The following is a 20,715-nucleotide window of genomic DNA, read 5'->3' as shown; positions in this document are numbered from 1 at the left end:
CAAATAGCACCCCATTTCTATTGAAGAATGCTTCTATGATAGATCTTTGGGGCCATACCCCGTGTGCATCTTGTTACAGGCATGCAAGTAGTTGGGTGAATTTGAAATGTGGTAAAATAGCTTCATTTTCTGCAGAATGAAAATTACATTTCAATAAAACCTGAATAGAGACAGAAATGTTTAAAAAATAAGCACCTTTGAAGTGAAGGCCTCTAAGGCATAATGACCTGCCCCCGAGTGATTGCTTGAATTGAAACCAATGGCTATAGATTTGAGCAGGGTCATTATCTCAAGCAATCATGAGCCTTCCTGATGTCTATAAGGCTATTAACACATGGATTATACAACTAAAAAGTAACGTGAACTATTTTTGACTGGTTGTCAATTTAAAATGTTGGAAACAAAGTCTATTACGGCTATGCCATTAGGAATGTGGAATTCCTGTGGGCCAACCAGGATTGAGAGCTTCTGTGCGTTATTTGCAAGTATGTCTCGGTTCCTCTTGTCCCACAGGAATCCTTTTCCACCGCAGACCCTCTCTGTTTTGGCCCTGCATCCATTTACCAGGCTATGCAACTCCTCTCCCACTGTCTCGCATTCGCTGCGCCGGCTCCGGGTTGTCACCTCACCTCTGCCGACTCGACTCTGGTGCATCCTTCACCACTTACCTCCTACCCCCTCCACATGTCTCGCTCTTTGCCGGGGCCCCCTCCTACTCCCCAACTGCAGCGTGTTGCCGGCACTGCCCTCTTTCTCAGAGTCATCCTCGGAACCCAGAAAAAACATATGGCCTTTTGTCTGCAGGCTGCCAAGCATATGTTGTTCAACTAATACAATACCCTAAATGATGGCATTTGTTTTGCTGTTATTGCACTATATCAATCTTCAAAATATATATATTTTTCAATTGAACGCAAGGTAAAACATTGCAGCATATCCAGTTAGCAAGGCCTAGTACCTGCCCCAGCCTTCAAACATGGACTCTATCCGAAAGGTAGTTCAGGAATAATGTGCAAACATGAAAGTTGTACATACGTTTTATATTTCTTATTGTAAGATAAATGTACTTGTAGCATCAGGAAAAGTAAAATCACACACAGCTTCTCCATGAATAGTTGCAACTTCTTTGGTTCCGTTACTTGCATCATTTGTGTTCATAGCAATCTGCTACTTAAGGACACCACTAATTAATCTCAGTCTCCATGTGTTTCACCATAAAGGAGATGAAAGTCAACTATCCTATGGTGAGCTTCTTCAGGGCTATTTCCTTCTTTACATGTCGGACTAACCATAAAAAAAATGTTGATAAATATTTTGTATAGGAATACAATTGTATAGACCGATATGGGAGGAAAAAATATTGGGAAGAAATGCAAGAAGACATTGGTATAATGATGTGTTTCTGATTATTTCAAAAACTCTAATAGTTATCCAAATAATATACAATGTATCTATTCTTGTCATAATCCAAAAATAACTATGAAGTACAAGGGTCCAACCGGTACTACATGATAATGCTAATGTAAAAATCTCTCAAATCTGTGTGCCCTGCAATTAATTCATTTGATAAGAATATGCTCATAATTGATCTGAACCCATTCTATTCAACTAGTTAAAAATGTACTTACTTGAAACTATACTCAAACTGTTCTTTGAATTCCTGATCGTATTTTTGTGCTCTGTGTTATGTTTTAGTTCTTAGCTTGCTCAAATTCTTTCAATGTATGAATATTGTTGGGAAATATTTCCACTTATGTGTAATTTTGTGAACCTCTCCCTCCCCCCCCCAACGTTTTGCTTTTGTCTGACCATCCTAGCCTGAGTTTGACCAGTAGAACCCAGCATTCTGCTGTACTCCGCTGGGCTTTTGCTCATCTTGTTAAGGGGAAACTGACATGCCCTTCAGACTGTCAGTACTGGGAGACTTTGTTTCCCTTGGTCTTTCACTTTGTTGCCATGTGTTGGTAACATTTAATCAGTGCACAATGTACCTTCCAGCACAGTGCGCCGGGGTCTCTCTTTCATTTTTAAGGCCCTAGACACCCTAGAAGGATTTTTGGTGAATGTACAAGTTGCCCAGGACGTAGCTGGTGTCAGCAGTTAGATTTCTTTTAAGCATTTTATCTCTTTTCATTGATCCATACCGCGTTTACCGCAGGACGGTAGCCAGTGCCTAAAATGGCTATGCCACAAAGTATTTGTTCTGTCCTTTGGCCATTTTGTGCCTGAGCCTTCCCCAGGTTGAGTTGACCTGGGAATTTCCTTATTTGGTCATACAGGCTCCAGCGCAAACCAAAGCCTTTGCATGCTTCTGCATGCCTTGTGTGTGCGCGCCCATGATGTGGGCTGGACTTGCCTAGTCCCAATACACATCCTGGGTGCCAGGATGCCTGGTGTGATGGGATGACTGGGACCACTGTGGTCCATGATTGGTCCACATCTGGAATGGTTGAATGTGCGCAGATCTCCCATTGGATGACTTTTGTTTTGGCGCGAAGCAAACTTTGGATAAAAGAAGGCTCTCTACACCCAATCCAGGTTGATCTACAGATTTCTCCCAGAACTTAGTAAAGGAGCCAAGTATCCTGAGCCGAAGAAACAGATCCGTGGAACCGCTAGAGACCTACTGGAATGTTTAGCACCCTGGCCCCATTGTTGTCCCATTGGAGCCCCTGTTTCCCATCGATCGCAGAAGGCCTGCAGGGGCGCTTCGACCCTTTGGAGTAGTGAGACCAACTACTCTCGGCACCTCCTGCTTAACCTACAAATGAGCCCTTTCTGAAGTGTTCCTGGACCTCCCAGTGAACTGACCAGCTTGTACGGGACCTCTGCTTGGGAATCAACACTGTCTGGAGTCTTGACTTAAGACTTTGGGAACAGTAAGCTCTTGGTAGAAGGCACTCTCCCGCCGACATTCGTACACCTAGCATTCCTGTCTGAAATTAGGAGAGTCTGCCTGAACCCAAGGCTACGCAGTACCCATGACACCCTGTTGTGTTGATGAGATTCGTGGGTGCCTTGATGCTGTGCCCTAAAATGACCTGCAGTGGAACTGGCCCGATCCCTTCCCCAGAAGTGGAGAAAAGACCACTGTCCCACCACGGACTGAAGTCCCTGAACGCAGCTCCTGAAAGCCAGAGGGACGCACAATTGCGGCACTCGACCCTGTGAGCGAACTAGACTGGCGAAGTTTGGTCCGGACTGCGTCGAGGGTTGGTGAGTACTTGCAACACTTACCGGTGGCCCCTAGGCGCATCCATAGACTTTTACGCACAAGTTTCCCCCAAGGGCCACCAGGGACGGGACGTCATTTCACCAAAATGCCAGGGGTAGCGGAAGTGACATCACACGACCCTTGACCCCTGATGACATCACAGGAAGTGATGGCACTTGATCCCACCCCGAAGTGATATCGCCGGAAGCGATGGAACACAACCTTTCACCCGTTGACACAACAGGAAGTGGCATCACATAGCATTGTACACTACGAAAAATATGGTTACGATATCACTATAATGTGATGTACATTTCATACAAGAATGGATTGCCATATGTATTGTTAAGATCAGTGTGTGTAGCCCCATATTACCAAATTACTGTGAATGCAAGCAGACGTCCATGACCAAATGATAATGATGTGTTATTATATAGCACTTATGCTTAAGCGCTTTATATAGAAAAAATATACACCCAATATCACCCAACCTGTGTTGGTACTCATTTATCGAACTCAGAAGGATGAAAGGCTGAGTTGAGGCATTTAAGAACAGACTAAATCAGTGACTCACCCCCTGAAGTGTGCCTGAAATAAACCTTTAATGAGTCTAACAATTATTTTATAGCATTCCAGAAAGACACATTATTTGGTAATCCTATTCTTTCTTATTTAGGTCAGTGATGAAAGTGTTAGACTTGTGGCACCCCTGTTCTTATTTTTCTTCTTTTTTTTTTTTAAGGGGCTTGATCAAGAAAGCCAGACACTTCAGATTTAAAGAGCCACATGGTGCTGGTCACAGCCCAGTAGCTTGCATTACAAAAAAAAAGAAAATATTTTTTAAAACTTTTTTTTTTTACTGTTTTTTTTTGAGAGGTCGCAAGGGAGACCTCTGAGGTCGCAGTTGCGACCTCTGGCGACCCCTAAATGACGTCCCTGAGGGCCACTCACCTTAGCTAAGGTAGCCTATGCTACCATCCTATTCCCCATTCCTAGAAATTGCTCTGCCCTCTTGTGGGGGTCCTCCTAGAATAGTGGAACTCTATTCTTCATCGCCTTACCCCTCTTCCTGAGACACTACAGCCCCTTGAAGGAGACGCGTTTTGGACTTTAATGCACAATTGAGCGCTGCCGCACTGAACATACTTTTGAGCACAAGGCTCCACACTTCGAAGGGATTGGACTGACTATTCTCCAGCATGGGGTCTGGCATGGATTCACATGCTCATGAATATTCCCCGTCGTCAGGCCGGGAATCCTCGGTAAAGAAAAAATCAGTATCAGTTTCGTTTCTGATCTGTCTTTCGTAGTAGTAACAAATCACTGATCTCTGCGTCATACTGACCACAGCCAATGACTGCCCTCTACCTAAGCCCCGCCTCTGGCAGCCATCTTCAGATTTTTACCACACGTTCAAGTGTGGGGAGTCCTCGTGCTTAGCTCTTGAGCTTTTACTGCGTGTTTCGCGCTTTTTCAGGTGATTTTTCAAATTATTTCGGTTAATCAAGCCTCAAGCTCCACCGTTTCTACTCCCGTTAACGGCTACCCGTTGTGGGATTTTCCTACGCCCCTCAAGGGTGAAGATTTAGTCGAATCAACTTCTTGGAGGATTCCAGAAGATTCGCGGCCTACTTCGAGATGGCCCAGGATGCAAGTTCGTCGCCCGGACCCAAGCTGTTTCGCAGCTGCCCTGGATGCGGGCTGCAGAATGTGTTTAAGGAAGACGAACATTCGCGATGCCTCTACTGTCTTCATGGGGACAAGACTCATGTAGAGAAGGACTGCCAGTTCTGCAAGAACTTGTCGGAGAGGACCATGAGGGACCGACGATCCCGTCTCGCAAGCTGGTTGGAGAAGGGCTCGACGGGTGAGAAGAAGAAGAAAGGGTCCGAGCGGGCTTCTAAGTCCTGTGCGGGCGCCCCGGCAACGGGGGCCCAACACCAGGCCAAGCGCCGCGAGTCCGCTGGCTCCGGGAGCGCCGAAAGGTCGGGCTCTTTGGTCGCCAGGCAGGGCGCACCTTCCCCGGCACCGTCAACCACGAGCCAACGCTCCGGTTCGGGGAAGAGAAAGTCCGAGACCCCGGGTAAGCTTCGGGAGAAGCCCCGTCCGATCTCGGAAGAGGGGGAGCGAGGCGTCGCCCCTCCCCCGAAGGAGAAGGCCCGGGACGCACCTAAGGTGGTGAAGGCCCCTACCCAGCAGGCGAAGGCCTCTATCGAGGCTATCGCGGCGACTCTGGCCAAGCCGGCAGAGACACCGCCAGCGGAGACTGCCTCTGGGACTAGAGTTTCCCTGCCGCCAAGGGGGGAATCCTCTTTTCAGCCCATCGTCGTGGTCGCCATGATGGAAGAAGCGAGGGGGGGTACGGTGCCCTCCTCAAGCTCGGAGTCAGCCTCGGAGGAGGAACTGACCGAGGCTGTGAAGAACCTCGAAGTCCAATTCGAGAAGGTTCGATCCCGTCAGGAAGATCCTCGGGAGATAACCGAGGAAGACGACAATGGTGAGGAAGAGCGGCCTTCCCTTCCGGCGCGGCCGGATCCTAGGCCTCAGGATGGCTCGGCGGCCATTTTGTCTGCCATCCAGTCCTTATGCTCTGAGATAAGGACGAGATTCCCAAGGCCCAGGCCGGAGGACCCGCAACCTGGCCCGTCGGGAAGTCCTCAGAACAAACGACGGAGGACCCAACCCTCTCCTCCGCTCGCCCCCGTGAGGCCTACAGTTCCCTCCTCATCCTCCCACGAGTCGGGAGATGATGGTGCGTTGGGCTCGACGACGGGTTCTGAGGGCGACGGCGACGACGACGGAACGGGTCTCCCGTCTCCCGTCGCACGGTCCTCGCCGCCCGATGAGATTGGCTCATTCCACGCCATGATCGCCAGGGCGTCCGAATTGTTCCAGCTCTGCCCGGAGGAGCAGAAAAAGGAAGGTTTCCTCTATCAGCGCCGGGAGGCCAAGAGGAAGACGGTCATCGCGGTGCCCCTAATCGATGACATCTGGGAGGAGGGCCTGTCGGTTCTCAAAAACCCCTCCACGGCACCAGCCAAACGGGACCGGTACGAGAAGAAGTAACGGGTCCCCGAAATCGCTCCCCTGTGCCTCAGGGCCCAGCCAACGCCAGACTCGGTCGTCTCGGCGGCGGCTAAGAAGAAAGCGGCGGGGTCAGGAGCCTCGACGTCGAATTCCCCGCCGGACAGCGAGGGAAAGAAGTTGGACGCCATGGGGCGGCGGGTCATTTCGTCGGTGGCGACGACGATCAAAGCGGCCAACGCCCTGGCAATCGTGGCCCGTTACGACAGGGAGCTCTGGTTTAAGCTGGCCCCCATATTGGACTCCCTGCCGGACGACAAGAGGTCCGAGGCCCTGGAAATACTGCAAGAGGGCGAGGTGGCGTCGGACCACGCCATAACGGTGGCAACCGATATTGCCGATACCGGGTTCCGCCAGCTGGGCAACAGTGTTTGCCTACGATGACGGGGTTGGCTTCGGGCGACCGACTTCCATCAGGACGTCCAGATCATGGTGTTGAACATGCCGTTCGACGGCAGCAACTTGTTCGGGAAGGCGGTGGACGAATCCCTCCAAGCCATAAAAACGGACACAGAGACGGCCCGCGCCCTAGGAGCCCTTCAGCAACGACGGCCCTTTCGGAGCTCCGGAGGCAGACAGGGTGCCTCCAAGGGATCCAGCGGTGGCTCGTCGTCCTACCGCCAGGCGGCACGCTCCTCGCCTCAGGAGGCCTACAGGGGTCGCGGCAAGCAGGGAGCGCCTCGCCGCCGTCGGCAAGGTGGCCAGGGCGGCAAGGCCACCACCTCCAAGCAGGACTGAACCGGCCGTGGTCTCGGGCCCCCACCGAAAGAACCCCGGTGTGAGCACCGGCTGGCGAATTTCGTCGGCGTGTGGAAGTCCATCTCCACCGACCGTTGGGTGCTGGATACCCTGGCAAGAGGACACTCTATCGAATTCCTGAAGAAGTGCCCTCACGTTCCACCTGTGGCCAGGAAGGAAAATCACGTCCCGCAACTGCTGTTGGAAGTACGGGCGATGCTCAGGAAAGGCGCCATCGAGCTTGTCCCAAAGAGGCTCCGGGGCTCCGGGGTGTACTCAAGGTACTTCCTCGTCAGGAAGTAGACGGGCGGCTGGCGCCCCATCCTGGACCTTCGTTGTTTGAACAAATACATCAGATCACAAAAGTTCAGGATGGTCACCCTCCAGCACGTACTGGGACAGCTGGAGGAAGGCGACTTTCTATCGTCGTTGGACCTGGAGGATGCATACTTCCACGTTCCCATCCTCAAAAGTCACCGAAAGTTCCTCAGGTTCGTCGTCCAGGGACGCCACTACCAATTCAGAGCACTGCTGTTCGGATTGAAGTCGGCAACCAGGGTCTTTACCAAGTGCCTAGCACCAGTGGCGGCGCGGCTGCGCCTGCAGGGGCTTCAAGTCTACCCCTACCTGGACGACTGGTTCATCCGCTCAAGGACGAGGGAACTCGCCGTCGAACACACTGCGAGGACCGTCCAGCTACTCACAGACCTGGGATTCGCCATAAACTACCCAAAGTCCCACCTGGTGCCGTCGCAGGTGGCCCTGTTTCTGGGAGCGAAGCTCGATACAGTGAGGCGCCTGGCGGCCCCGTCGGAAGAACGGACGAAGACCATTCTAGGCAAAGTGCAGCGCCTGCTAGCCACGGACGTGGCCAGGGTGAGGTTCATCAAGTCCCTCCTGGGGATGATGTCCTCTTGCATCTACCTGGTGCGCCTCTGCACACTACGGATGCGCCCTCTTCAAGAATTTCTCGGCGCCCGTTGGATGCAGGCTACGGGCACCTTCGAAGACAGGGTCCCCCTCAACGAGGTGTTCCGGCGGGCGATCCAGTGGTGGGGCGTTCGAGCGCACCTCACGGCGGGCAAGGACTTTCAGACGCCGGCGTACCAGGAGACGGTGACGACGGACGCCTCCCTGGAAGGTTGGGGCGCCCACACCGGAGATCTCCGCACAAGAGGCCTCTGGCTCCCGGAGGAGAGGCTCCTGCACATCAACGTCCTGGAACTCCGAGCCGTGTTCTGGGCTCTCAAATCGTTCCTCCCGTCGCTCAAGGGCAAGGTGGTGCGGATCTTCACGGACAACACCACGACAATGTTTTACATACGGAAGCAGGGAGGCACCAGATCCCCAGCCCTATCGAAGGAGGCACAGGATCTGTGGCACTGGGCGGTCGCCCAGGGGATGTTCCTGGTTCCCTTCCACCTGGCAGGAGAAAGCAACACCATCGTCGACTCGCTCAGCAGGGAGCAGCGCGCGTGTCACGAGTGGGAACTGCGCCAGGATCAGGTGGATCAACTCTTCCGACGATGGGTCAAACCCCAAATCTACCTGTTCGCAACAGCGACGAACTCGAAGTGCAAGAGGTTCGCCAGCAGGTTTCCCCAGCCGAGAAGCATGGGCGATGCGTTCTCGTTCCCCTGGGACGGCCTATACCTGTATGCGTTCCCTCCGTTGCCGTTGCTGCTTCGACTCATCAGCCAGCTCAAGAGGTCCCGGTGCAGGATGATCCTCGTCACACCGGCGTGGCCGAGGCAGATCTGGTTCCCGGACCTTCTGGACTTGTCAACGTCCCCTCCCATCAAGCTGTCGGCGGACGCGGACCTTCTCTCCAGAGAAGGAGGCGCCATCTTCCACCACGACCTGGCGTCGCTGAACCTGCAGGCTTCGCTCCTGCAGCGCTAGAGTTTGGAGGCTACGATATACCGGCCGAATGCAGAGAGGTTCTTGCAAAGGCCAGGGCGTCCTCGACTCTCAAATGCTACGGTCATAAGTGGAAGAGGTTCTCTATCTGGTGCCGAGCACAGAAGATCAACCCCCTTCGGATTACGGCCCCTCAAGTGCTGCCGTACCTGCTTTCGCTGGCAAAGGCTGGGCTAGCCCATGCCTCCATTAAGATTCATCTGGCGGCGATCTCCAGATATACCAGAACCACAGGACGGACGTCCCTGTAGTCCCATCGACTGGTAAAAGAGTTTGTGAAAGGACTGTTCCGGTCGTTCCCACCGGTGAAGGCCCCGGCCCCGGCGTGGGAATTTAACATGGTGCTGACCAGGCTCATTGGGCCCCCATTCGAGCCGATGCACTCCGCACCGATGAAGTTTGTGTCGTGGAAGACTGCATTCCTGGTGGCCATTACCTCCGCACGACGAGTGGGAGAGATCCAGGCCCTATTCTGCAAAGCACCGTACTTGACTTTCCATGCCTCAAAGGTGGTGCTTAGGACGCACCTCTCCTTTATGCCCAAGGTGCCGTAGGACTTCCATTTTAACGATCCCTTGGTGTTACCTGTTTTCTTCCCGTCTCCTTCGTCGCCGGCCGAGAGGACTTTGCACTCGCTGGATGTGGCTAGAGCGCTGAAGTTCTACGTGGACCTCACGAAGAGTTTCCGGAGGACATCACAGCTGTTTGTGAACTTTGGACTTGTGAATCAAGGGAAGGCTCTCTCGAAGTCTTCTATTTCCAGATGGCTCTCCGGCTACATCATGCACTGCCACCGGTTGGCTAACCGACCGCTGCCAGGCCGTCCGAGAGCCCATTCGGCCAGAGCGATCGCTGCTACTACGGCGTTCTTATCTGCTGTGCCCCTGCTGAACATCTGCAGGGCTGCTACGTGGAGGTCGGCGCACACCTTCACGAGATTCTACTGCATCGATCGGGATTCCAGAGAGGAGTCCAGGGTCGGCCAAGCAGTGCTGCGCAACCTGTTCGCCTAAGGTGAGCCTGGTGAGGAGGTAAGTGATGCTTAATGTTGAGTTTTTTGTATTGCTTAATGTTGAGCCTTTTGCCACCTCCCGTGGTTGTGCATGTGTGTACTGCTATTTATTCTTATATTCATGAGCATGTGAATCCATGCCAGACCCCATGCTGGAGAAGGAACAAGTTACTTACCTGTAACTGTTGTTCTCCAGCATGGGTCTGGCATGGATTCACATGCGAACCCTCCCGCCTACCCCTCTGCGGCTCTTCACTTGGTCATACTGCCTCTTCACGTGCTACCAAATCTGAAGATGGTTGCCAGAGGCAGGGCTTAGGTAGAGGGCAGTCATTGGCTGTAGTCAGTATGACGCAGAGATCAGTGATTGGTTACTACTACGAAAGACAGATCAGAAACGAAACTGATACTGATTTTTTCTTTACCGAGGATTCCCGGCCTGAAGACGGGGAATATTCATGAGCATGTGAATCCATGCCAGACCCATGCTGGAGAACAACAGTTACAGGTAAGTAACTTGTTCCTTCATTAGGATTGTGATTACTGAAGAACTGCCTAAAGTATATTTGCACTGTCTGACCCAGTTACGTATATATGTTCCCTAGTATATGGTTGTGTTAGTATTGTTAATATTGCTGAGTTTTCATCTTGTGTTTGACTTAAAAGGCCTTTAATATATATATATATATATATATATATATATATATATATATATATATATATATATATATATATATATATATATATATATATATATATATATGATATATTCACCTGACTGAGCAATTTGTGGTGTCGGGTTCCTGTGTGTGCTGTTTTTGGGCATTCGATCATTCTCACCACTCCTGAGACCTAGTCTTGACCGCCGCCAATGCTACCTTGATTGGTTTGGCTTGTCCGGAAAGGTTACCCTGTTCCAATAAACTAGGCTGGCTTTCTGAACCTCTGCCCACCAGGTCACAGTTCAGAAATCCATCTGAACAAATATCTGTAAATACATGATTATCTGTTGTTTGACTGCCATTCTAGAGGGCTTTTTATTTTTTATTTTTCCCCACATACATCTACCCGCCATAAGCATTTGGCACAGTTTATGGTTGCTGATAGCATTATTGCCCGGTTTCTGGGGACATTACTGGTTATTTTGAGCCCTTAACAAAATGGATGTGTCCTTGCTTCACTCAGACACATAATTTGGGCTTCTGTGCGCATGACAACCAGCAGTGTCAGAGCTTGAGGCAATAATGCTTAATTATAGACTGCATTCTGATTGGCTGAGAGGATAAGATTAATGTAATCCATTTGCTGATGATATTTCAAAGCAAAAGGTGTTCAATTTATGTGGATGGTCTGATGGAAAGAAACCATGAACTCCTGAAGAACGCATACACATTGACCATTGACACACAGACTTAATTCTAGACTCCAGCATTGCAGGCCAATGATCATCCCCACTTCAAACAAAAACATGTAGCAGGAAGCTGGAGAAAATGCCCTCTCCTCTCCTTCAAGTCAGTAACTGTGACAAATTGACTTCGTCTGCAGGAGTACAAGGTTGAGTAGAGGCTAAAATGCCCACTCAGCCCTCACACTTTTACAAACCAAGAGCCAATACAATGATAAAGTTAAAGCAGGCACAGTCAAGAGATATACCTCCTACACCTTTTATGCTAATGTGGGCTGAAGGAAAGCTATGCTTTTAAGAGGTGTGTAAATGTGGTTCAGTAACAACCCAAACAGTGAAGTGAAACAGTGCAAAATATAGGAATGTCCAATCAAGTTTCTATAAAGATATATACTTTATTCAGACACACCACGTACACTACTAACTAGAAAACCAATACACAGAACCCCCACTTGAGGTAAGAACACATAATAAGCAAAGATAGTAGATGCAGCACTCTGGGTAATGAATCAGGAGCAAAAGGCAAGCAAATGCCTCAATATTCTGAAAAGAGGATTAGTACTTGTGAGCAAAAATGGTTCAAAGTGACCTAAAAAATCTCTAGGGCCCAGAAATGGGCCAAGTGGGCAGTAAGTAGTCAATAGTACCTTATTTTCAGATCTTGGTGGTTCGGCACTGCCAGACCAGACTTCTTGGCACTGAGCGAAGATCGCGATAGAGCAAAAGGCTGCAACAGAGTGTCCTGTTGATTCAGATGTGTTTGACAGTTTCTCAAAACATGCTCCAAGCAGTTCAACTGTGAAAACACTAGGATCCTGGCTGTTTTGGCTCCCAGGGTGCTGTGAGTCCCAAACCAGGTGCTCACGGATAAGATGAGCCCTTTCCTCGTGCCAACAAACACAGGGTAAGCTGGCACACAACTGCCGGGGCAGTTTAACACAGTAATATCCTAGGTACCGCTGTTTCCTGGCAGAGAGGTGGACTTGCTCCATCCGCAGGCCACTTCCTAGGTAGCTGTGAGTCCCATTTCAGGGACTCTGGGACAAGATGGGCCCTTGCTCTTGGGCTCCCAAACACAGGGGAGGCTGGCATATAACTGCAGGGGTCTGCCAACATGGTGAGGTCCTGGCAGAGAGGGTAGTCCTGTTCCAGCAGCAGATAGCCCTCAATGGTCCCTGTGGATGGTTGGGAGACAGAGCTCTCATCTGCCTTAGAACACCTGCCTCCACCTCACAACTGGAGGACTCTGGAAAGTACTAGTCAGACGTGCCGCTGCGTGGTCACTATGGAGACGCTGGCACCGGATACACTGCTTGGTCACATCACAGCACTGACAGATTAAAGATACGCAGTCTAGCTGCTTTCAAAATGGCGCCCGCCAATCATCGGCTGTTCGTTCATTGAGATCGGTATCAGAGCCCTTGGACGCTGCATCTCAACAGGTATTTCTCCCTGTGTTGATGTTCCTCGTATATTCTATTTCTCCTCCAAATTTGTATCTCCCGGTTTCTATTTTGCTAAAGAGTCTGTGTCCTGCCTGCCCTCCGATCTCTTGCCTTGAAACCCTCTCTTTCCATTTTTGTCTTGTGGCTTGACTCTGGCAGCTTCCTAGATTCATCTTGCTCTGCTCGCTCCAGCGGGCATCTGCATTTCATCTTGGACTCTTCCTGTCGCTTCAAACTGCAAGAAACAGGAAACATAACCGATTGCAGGGCATCCAACAAGGTTTTTTTTTGGGAAACCTTTTTCCCTCATTTTGAGCCTTGTGGCCAGTCTTTTCCTTGTTCCCCTACTCTGGGAGACGAGAAGAAGGGATTGGCATGCTCGGTTTCATAACTACGTGCTGTGTCTCACCCATTTGCTTTCACACAGATGGTAAGTGCCATGACCTCTCACAGTAGTGCCCTCCCAGTCTTCAATACAATCTTCTTAAGTTATGATCCAAGGATGCTTCAAGATGAATCAGAAAAGTGGTGGGTGACCTCTTCTTTTATAGGCAAATGTCTCCAAGTGATTGGGCTGAATCTAGCCTGCTTTAAGGGTCCAATTCCCGGCCCTTGAAATGAGTTGCCTTTGCCCTTTGATGTTATACTCCAGAGGAGTGGAGGGGACAGAAAGAGAAAGAGAGGCAGAGAGATTCAAAATGGTGGCAGTCTCCTTCCCTTAAATAGAGTTCCTGTGACCACTCTAAATCCACTCCTTTCCCTTATATATAAGAACAAAGGCCATTAGAAATGCAGCACCCTGTTGTGAAGCCTAGCTCTCTGTGAATAGGTGTGCCCTGGATTCCTGTACCCATGCCAGCTCCCTGTGGAGTGGCTGTCCCTGGGGAAAGGGTGTTAACTGCCCTTATAAAGGAACAAAGAGCAGCAATTCTCCAAGGCTAAAGTCCTACCAGTGGGTAGGGGTGAGTCTTGTCTGGGGGAAATGCTCATAACCCGCCCACAGCTGAACTCAGCCCGGTCTTTCCCACCCCTTGCCAGATGGCAATTCATAACAGTAACATAAAGAAGATCCTGCACTTAACACCGTAAATAGCTGCAACCTATTGGGCAACACCATAATGGTGTCTAGTCTACTGACAGATGACCTCTTCCCATGACCACTTCATTTACCTCAACCCTACTTCTATCCTCATCCCCTTGGTAAGGGTGGGTATCAGCTCCCACATGTGGTACTTATTGTTCTTGTCACTCAGCCCCAAAACTCATGTCGCTCTACCTGGCAGAAATGCTCACCATCACAGGAGGCCATCACACACCCAAATGCCATAATCATCTCTGATTCGAAACACAAAACTGCAACAGTGAAAAAACAGGAATGAGTTCTTTTTCTGCTACTCACCCTGTCCCTGAAGCAAGTTAGCAGTGCAGATAAGAGTAGCCCTTTCCTTTCTCGACTTCAGCAAGGATCTGAAGATCCTCCTATTCAAAGAACATCTCACCATTTGCTGATCCTTCCTGTGATCAATCCTTCAGAGTCCTCACAGACACCCTACCTAAAGTCTCCTCCCAGGTGGCTGGGAGAAGGCAGCCACTACCTGATCCTAACCCTGGGGGTGGTATTACCTGGGAGTATCACCTGGGAGGAGAAGGGTCCCACGGGAATGGAAGACTCCAATGGGTGAGACGCAGTATTTGTTCCCCTTAGAGGAAGGGATGTCAGTGATGCCAGAATGTGTTGTGGCTTGTTGTCAGAGTGTGATTTCCTTTTCTAAAGTTATTCACCCTGTGGGTGGTGAAGCTTGTCTTAATCAATTAGTTATTAGACACAAAGCTCGCCCTCATACAGTGTTCACATTTATGATAGTAAAAACTCCTCTGGTCAATAGGAGAAAGTTAAATGTGAATCTTAGGTTTTGACAGAGCTAGCACTTATTTGATTTCAAAACAATAACTGACTCATTTTAAATGTCCTCCTAAAAACGTGATTAATAATGGAAGTGAAGTTAATTTCCTCAAGCGTGACATACAGGGAGAATAAACTAATTGTAACATTGTCGACTTCAAGTCCCACAATGCCCAATATACTGGGACGAGGAAGAGGGATCTGGAGGCATTAAACTGCAAGGTGCAGTCTTATGACTTCAATGACTCATACCTGAGAGGGACTAAGGAGTATAAAGGGCCCCCTGCATGCCATGAGTTGTAGTAGTAGTAGTAGGAGTAACAGAGGGTGAGTACTGTGCGTGACTCCACATTGCAGCAGCAGCCGAGATTGAGAGGCAGCAAAGACGCCAGAGCCACCGCGAACTGGGTAGTGGATGTCTGTTTCATGAGGGTCTCTGCTGTCAAGCACTGTCTGCAGAGATTGCGTGGCGGGAAGTTTTATTCCTGAAGGCTTTCCCCCTGAAGATCTCGTGTGCAGAAGCTGCGCGGCGGAAAGCATTACTTTTGAATGCTTTCCCCAAAGTGAAGTGTGCTGCAGTGGCAGGTGAGCACCAGAGCACTTCTGAAGCGAGTACCGCTCTTTCCCTGACCAGCACGGACTGCATGGAGCAGGAGAAATCAATCTACCGTGGAGCGGGAAGCAGAGAAAGCAGATGACACAAAGGCAGCGCAGTGAGTGGACACGTATGCTGCACCCGGAGTTCATTAGTTGAATGTGACTACGGAACGATCCATGATTGAACGCTGGCCTGTGTTACTGATATTGAATACTGAACTAATTCCAGCAGACCAAGTGGAGGTAACAGTAAATCCGTTTGGTGGTATTTCAGCAGATTTACCACTGAAATACCACACTTGTAACAAGACCCATGGAATGAACAGGTTAAATGTGACTGCTAGTTTCTACCCATCATCAGAAGCAATGTTGGAGAAGGCATGGAATGGGCAGGTCACGTGGGACTGGTGGTTTCTACCCATCATCAGCAGGGGTGTTAGAAGAGGCATGGAATTGGCAGATCACATGTGACTGGTGGTTTCTACCCATCGTCAGCCGCAGTGTAAGAGGAGGCATGGAATGAGCAGGTTGCATGTGATTGGTGGTGTCTAGCCATCATCTGCAGCAGTGGTAGAGGAGGCACGGAAGGGGCAACTTACAAATGACTAGTGGTTTCTACCCCTTAGCAGCAGTGTTAGAGGAGGCATGAAGTGAGCTGGCAATAAATCAGCAAAGTCTCTGTGGAGCCCTATAGACTCCAATAAATGGGGACAAACAGTGCCTACCACCACTTGTAATCTGGTGGCAATTTGTCTGCACCAAGTGGTGGTATTGGTCAATCCAATAGGTGGTATTTTGGTGGCTGTGCAGCCAAAATGCCACCAAACCTGTAAAGAGGCCCAAACAATGACCATGTCACATGTAACTGGTGTTTTCTACCAATCATCAGCAGCACTGTTCGAGGAGGCGTGGAAGTGGCAAATCAAATGTGACTAGTGGTTTCTACCCATCGTCAGCAGGGGGGTTATAGAAGGCATGGAAAGGGGAGGTTACATATGAGTGGTGGTTCCTGTCCATCGTTGGCAGCAGCGTAGGCAGAGGCGTAGAAAGGGCAAGTAATTTGTGACTGGTGTTTTTTACCCATCGTCAGCGTTGTTAGAGCAGGCATGCAATGGGCAGGTTACACGTGAATTGTGGTTTCTACCCATCGTCAGCTGATGTGTTTGAGTAGGCATGGAATGGGCAAGTTATATGTGACTGGTGATTTCTACCCATCTTCAGCAGCTGTGTTAGAAGAGGCATGGAATTGGCAGAACACATGTAGCTCGTGGTTTCCACCCATCATCAGGGAATGGGCAGTTTACATGTAACTTGTGGTTTCCTACCACCATCAGCAGTGGTGTTACAGAATGTATGGAATGAGCAGATTAAATGTGATTGGTGGTTTCTGCCCATCGTCCGAAACAGTGTTGCAGGAGGCATGGAAACGCCAGGTTACATGTGACTGGAGTTTTTCTTTTTTTCTTTTTTTAATTTTTATTTATTTGTGCATTTGGTTACCAATATAATAAACTTAAAGCACAAAAGTAGACAAACATGATTGTAGAAAAAGTGAAAAACAAACAAATAAAAAAGAATCATAAAAATCAACTGCATTTTTCCTTTTCCCATCTTTACACTCTGACACCTGTCATCACATAAAACGAAAGAGCAAAGGAGCAGCATTAGCATACAAACAAGTTCATAAGCCTCAGTTACTATATATAGATAGTTAAAAAAATGCTCATATATCTCTTGCCATATATGAAATGCCACTGCTGTGTATATATAGCGGACTGCGTGCCATATATATTACTCCAAAATTGTTCAGTAGCTATACATTCCAATATAGAAGTTAAGGTGGCATAGCCCTTTACATAAAAGTCAGGCAACCGGGGACATCTGGTAAGTAAATCGGCATAAACTTTCCGCGTGAGATATCCCAGTCCAGTGTCCCAAGACCTCTCTGGTGGGGAGAATATTGAAGCGCTTCTAGGTGATACATTTCTTGAGTTGATTTGTGCATGGCTTAGCTAAGTAGGTGCAGGGTGTGAGGCGTGAAGCCCTGGCTAGATGCAGAAAGGCTTGCCTTTTGGTGTAGCCAAGAAAGATTACGATTGGCTTCCCAGAACTTGGTGTTTCCCTTCAATTCTTTCATAGCAGCGGGAGAGTCAATCTGGTCTGCAATATTTACATGAATCTCATTCAGAAATTACATCGTAGAGGCGCAAAGACCCTAAAGATAGAAATTAGTGGTGCCTCGAAGATAGTGCCCCACAATAAGGTCTTTCAGGCTCTTAATATTAACGCTCGGGGAAGGAGGAGAGATCACAAATTTGCAGCACAAGAGGGACCATTCCGCTCTCGGTGGTACAAGGCCTAGTTCCAATCGTAGAGCTTCGATGTGGACAGAGTTAGGGACCCCTAAAATGGAACATAGGACCTGTGCCTCCAGGGTCTTCAGCCATCTAATTTTTTGGCTCAAGATGACAACAGCACCATATGATATCCCTGGCACAATACTAGCTCTATATACCCTAATCATACCCTCGATATTGCATCCACCTTTGCTACTGAGAAACTTCCTAATGGTCCACAACTTTTTCAAAACCTTGGCATAATGTGATTACCATAGTACAGGCTATTAGGTCGATCTTTGACTGGTAGAGCAAATTATGAAATGCTTTCAACTACTTCGAGGGCCACTTCACCCAGCTTCCAAACAAAGGGGTTTTTCTCCCTTGCGCTGGTACCAAAGATTGCAATTTTGGTTTTACTGATGCTTATGGTGAGATTGTTTTGCTGAGCATAAGAAGACAAAGCAGCAATAGAGTGTTGAAGGCCTAACTGGGTGTGATCCAGCAACACAGTGTCATCAGCATAGCCGAGCCAGGGCACTGGAGCACACCCAGCGCTGGAGGAAAGTTTCTCGCTGCATGAATGGAAATAGTCCTATCAGAGATATATAAATGAAAGAACAAAGCTGCGAGAACACATCCCTGCTTCAGGCCGTGGGTGGCGGGTATGGATCTAGATAATAAGCCTCCATGGTAGTATTAGTATAAAGTTCTCTGATAAGGTATAGCAATTTAGAATCAATACCCCAGCGAGTCCACTTATTCCATAATCAATCACGTGGCACTGTGTTAAAAGCCTTTGAGAAATCCACGAAATGGGTATACAACATTTTTTTCCTTTGCTAGGTTCCATCATCAGCAATAAGGCATTGTAAGGCACAGATGTTTATGGTAGCCGCGCGATCTTTGCGAAAGCCAGTTTGAAATCTCGGAAGCTAAACCCGCTCCTTGGCCCAGGCATTTGTCTTTTTCAGGAGGAGGTTTGCAAAATATTTTTGGCTACTATCTAATATCTAACATGGCCAACAGTCTATAGTTAAGGGGGTCAGTCTTGTCCCCTTTCTTAAAGACTGTGACCAAAACTGTCTCCAAGTAGCCAGTATTTCTCCAGAGTCGATATTTCGGAAAAGACGCAACAGAGTGATTGCCTAGAAAGTCGGATTAGCTTTGAATATCACGTTAGCAATTCCATCAGGATCAGGGGCCTAGAATTCTTCAAGCCCCTAATAATGAGAAGAATGTTGTCCACGTCAAAATCTAACAGACCTTCCAATATAGGGCGACAAATTGGGATGGTATTACAGTAACGGACATCAAAGTATAGGTTTTTTATAGCAGCAGCCCAGCATGATTCCGAGATGACATTATCTTCCAATAGATTGGTGCTGGAAGGAATATGTTCTAATCATAGACCAGAACCTCTTGTTATCGTTGGTACGCAGCACGTTAAAGAGCAGCATCCAGTTGGCACTGTGCAATGAAGCCTTGTGAACCTTTAGCCGGTTTTTATAACGAGTAAGAATGTTCCTTTTTTAATCTAGCCTTCTCAAAAGCAGGCAGAGAAACATTCTTATTGATCTGTGCACATGCCAACCATCGCTCCCTTTTTCCTATTTTGTATCAACACGTCAAAAAAAGGCCCACCTCGAGCAAAGCATCCAGGCATCCCTCTGGTAAAATGATACGTATGCTTCAAGGAGCCCAGCATCAGTTTAAAATCCCAGTAATTGTAAGGTAGCCATACAAACAAGCTCCGCTCATTGTTTAGAATATAACTGGTCACAATGTTAATATTCTTCTCTGTTCAAACAAGGCGGTTACCCTGGGAATTTACTGTGGCTGTAGAATTAACATAATCCAAATTCTGTAGGGAATCTAGTGTTAGAGACCACTTCAGTGTGGCATGGTCACTAAGACCAGCATGTTTCACACATAATTCCCCACTCTTCATTTGTGCCCCTTGATCAATGAATACATAATCCAAATGGGAGCAGGAAGTCCCTTAGAGCAAGTGGGCCCAGTCGGCTTACCCATCAGAGCTCCTAAACAATTGCGGTCCTATGCCTCAATCAAAGCTCCCCACTTCAAGCATCCATGTGAATGTGTTTATTTAGCATGCTGGCTGCCACCGGGTTATACTCCTTTTCATTAAGCAAAGTCTAATATACCGTTAGCATCGGTGAATTAAAATCACCAGCAAGGGTCCCTTTAACCTGAGGGTTAGATTCCTACCAGGCAGTTAACATTTCTTGGACAATACTCACCCCGGTGGGGGAAGCAATACCCTCACGTGGATCATAAACATTGATTATGAGATTTGGGGCTTCAAGGAATTTAGGGCCAGTAAGTATGGCCGATAGTACATGTGGGGGATGAATGGGCAATATCATAGGGGGTTAGGTTATACTGTACACGTACACTAATGGCCAAACCCCGCCATGGGTGCCCACTGAGCCAAGCTGGAAGGCCCTTGTCTTAAAGTGGGCACTCCCCAAGGAGCAGCCAGAACCTCTTTTTGTGGCTGATATTTTCCCCTGGCAAGATAATTATTTAATACAGGATACTGCGAAAGGGAATTTATCTGAGTATCGACCTGGCCGTGAAAGATGGAGCCTGGTGCGCCCGTGAAGTAAGTATAGGATACAGTCACAGGAGGAGGATAGGCATTCAGTGAGTAGGGGATGGAGACACCATTTTCATCAGTGTTGGATCCTTCTCCCATTTATAGCAGTGTCAGCCACCAATGGCCCAAGTTGAGCAACAGCATGTACTCCAACACTTGCGGTTGTCTGTACACCCAGGCAAACCCATCCATCCAGGAGCCCGCATAATTGCACCCTTCTGATGGTACCATACCCCTGTTCTCTGGAAACCCCTGGGAGCCTTAGGGATGGCCTTAGGGATGGTGTTTGAGATAGACCAAATACCATCCTATTGATCAATAACCTTGATGGTGTTAGTTTCAGAATGCTTTCACCTGACCAGTCTAGGGGGCATGTGAATACCTCAGGCGAGCTTCCCATCATCGCAAGGGACCAGGGGGTTGGTGGTGGGGAACAAA

At 48.7% G+C, this 20,715-nt stretch overlaps 1 protein-coding gene across 6 annotated transcripts in view; it reads left to right on the top strand.

The window, feature by feature from the left end:
• The window catches only part of LOC138568706 (schwannomin-interacting protein 1-like), a 358,435-nt gene that overhangs the window by 190,705 nt on the left and 147,015 nt on the right, over nt 1-20,715 (top strand). The window lies entirely within an intron of this gene.

Source organism: Ambystoma mexicanum, chromosome 1p (genome assembly GCF_040938575.1).
Source record: "Ambystoma mexicanum isolate Mex_15411 chromosome 1p, UKY_AmexF1_1, whole genome shotgun sequence".
NCBI classification, from domain to species: Eukaryota; Metazoa; Chordata; class Amphibia; order Caudata; family Ambystomatidae; genus Ambystoma; species Ambystoma mexicanum.
This window is presented reverse-complemented; position numbering and strand designations above follow the sequence as displayed.